Source organism: Nematolebias whitei, chromosome 1 (assembly GCF_014905685.2).
Source record: "Nematolebias whitei isolate Nwh7 chromosome 1, NemWhi1, whole genome shotgun sequence".
Taxonomy (NCBI): Eukaryota; Metazoa; Chordata; class Actinopteri; order Cyprinodontiformes; family Rivulidae; genus Nematolebias; species Nematolebias whitei.
This window is the reverse complement of record NC_056498.1, coordinates 42,200,843-42,202,778: the sequence shown is the minus strand read 5'-3', so window position 1 is coordinate 42,202,778 and position 1,936 is coordinate 42,200,843. Positions and strand designations below refer to the sequence as shown.

Genomic DNA, 1,936 nt, shown 5'->3' with positions numbered 1-1,936 from the left:
ACACACACACACACACACAGTGACACACACACACACAGTGACACACACACACACACACCATGTGACACACACACACACACAGTGACACACACACACACAGTGACACACACACACAGTGACACACACACACACAGTGACACCGACACACACACAGTGACACACACACACACAGTGACACACACACACACAGTGACACCGACACACACACAGTGACACAGTGACTCACACTCACTCAGCTGTGAGTGGTTCTCTGTCAGACTGTCAGCTCTTCAGCAGCGAAGGTAAGAAAATAAAAACATTTGATTTCACATCAATGAGTTTAAATCTGATCAATAATCAGTCATTGATCAGATTCATGATTGAAAGAAACAAATTATTTCAGAAAGCCTCGGTCGTTTCTGGTTCGGCTCCAGATGAAAGACGAAGACGTTCCTCTGCAGCTGCGTTTGTTTACATATTTAAGTTTATTATTTAATTTATTTTTTATGCTTCTGCACTAAAAACTTCTACCAAAGTTACTTAAAGACAACAGCTGTCAAAGAAATGAAATTTAATCTGTTTATTTGTATTAAATCTGACATTTACAGCATCTTATGAGCGTTTAGATCGTTTGTATCAGTTTGACTTGGTTCATAAATTCATAAAAAGATTAATAAATAAACATAAATGTTTTCTCTCTGATAAAATGATGTATCTATAGCCTGTGCTGCAGTTTATGGTTGTTTCATTAAACTTTATAATATTCAGGGCTGAAATCTACAGTTTGTTGAAGTTTCTTCTTCTTACATGTAAAAGTATAAAAAGTAATTTTATTGACAGAAATGTCATTTTTCTGTTATAAAGGTTCAGAGTTTTCTTCAGGTTTGATGAACCAGTTTCCAACAGAAGCTCTGCTGATCTTTTAGTTTTATTCTTCGTATTTTATGATTTATAGATTCATACATGTTGTCAGGTTTGGTTTTAGTTTTCTGGTCTGGTTCTGTTTCTGGTACTGGTCCTCACTGACCCTCCGTCTGCCGCCTCACCTGTCCCTGATCTGTAATCGGCCAGGTGTGTCTTCACACGCTCGCTCCTTGCTTCAGCGCTGGTCTTCCCACATCGTCACTTGTTGTCCTCCTCTCTGATTCCTGTTTTCTTGGTTTTAGTTAAAAGAGTTTTTGCTGCCTCGTCAGAACTTCTTCTTTACTTTGATCAAATAATATCTTGTTTAGTTTTACCTTCAAGCTCCTTGTTTCCAGTCTGCATGTGGCTCCACTTCTTCATGTCCACCGACCTACAGAAAACCTACACTTTTCATGGAGATTTATCCTGAAAAAACATGAAACTTTATGAAGGTTAATGAAAGTGACACAATGACAGGTAATTGACTGTTAAACTTTTTATGAACAAAAGAAACAAAGTTTAAAAAGGATCAGACGAAAACAATGAAAACAAACGTTAAAACAAGAAAACTAACAAAGTGAAGTCAGGTCAACTGGACGTATTGAAAAAATTAAACAAGTTTTAAATATTTTTTATTCTATTTGGAGGACCTGAGTTAAACTTGTTATAATTTTCTACCTGGATTATTGAGCATGCATCAGGATAAAGTCTGAAACATAAAAATCTGAAACATTAAAGTCTGAAACATTAAAATCTGAAACATTAAAAATCTGAAACATTAAAGTCTGAAACATTAAAGTCTGAAATATTAAAGTCTGAAACATAAAAGTCTGAAATATTAAAGTTTGAAACATTAAAGTCTGAAACATTAAAGTCTGAAACATTAAAGTCTGAAACATTAAAGTTTGAAACATTAAAGTCTGAAACATTAAAGTTTGAAACATTAAAGTTTGAAACATTAAAGTCTGAAACATAAAAATCTGAAACACAAAAGTCTGAAACATAAAAATCTGAAACATTAAAGTCTGAAACATAAAAGTCTGAAACATTAAAG

General features: G+C 34.4%; 1 protein-coding gene across 1 annotated transcript in view; it reads left to right on the top strand.

The window, feature by feature from the left end:
• Positions 1 to 1,936, top strand: part of LOC119416745 (sodium/hydrogen exchanger 9B2) — a 20,296-nt gene that overhangs the window by 4,894 nt on the left and 13,466 nt on the right. The window lies entirely within an intron of this gene.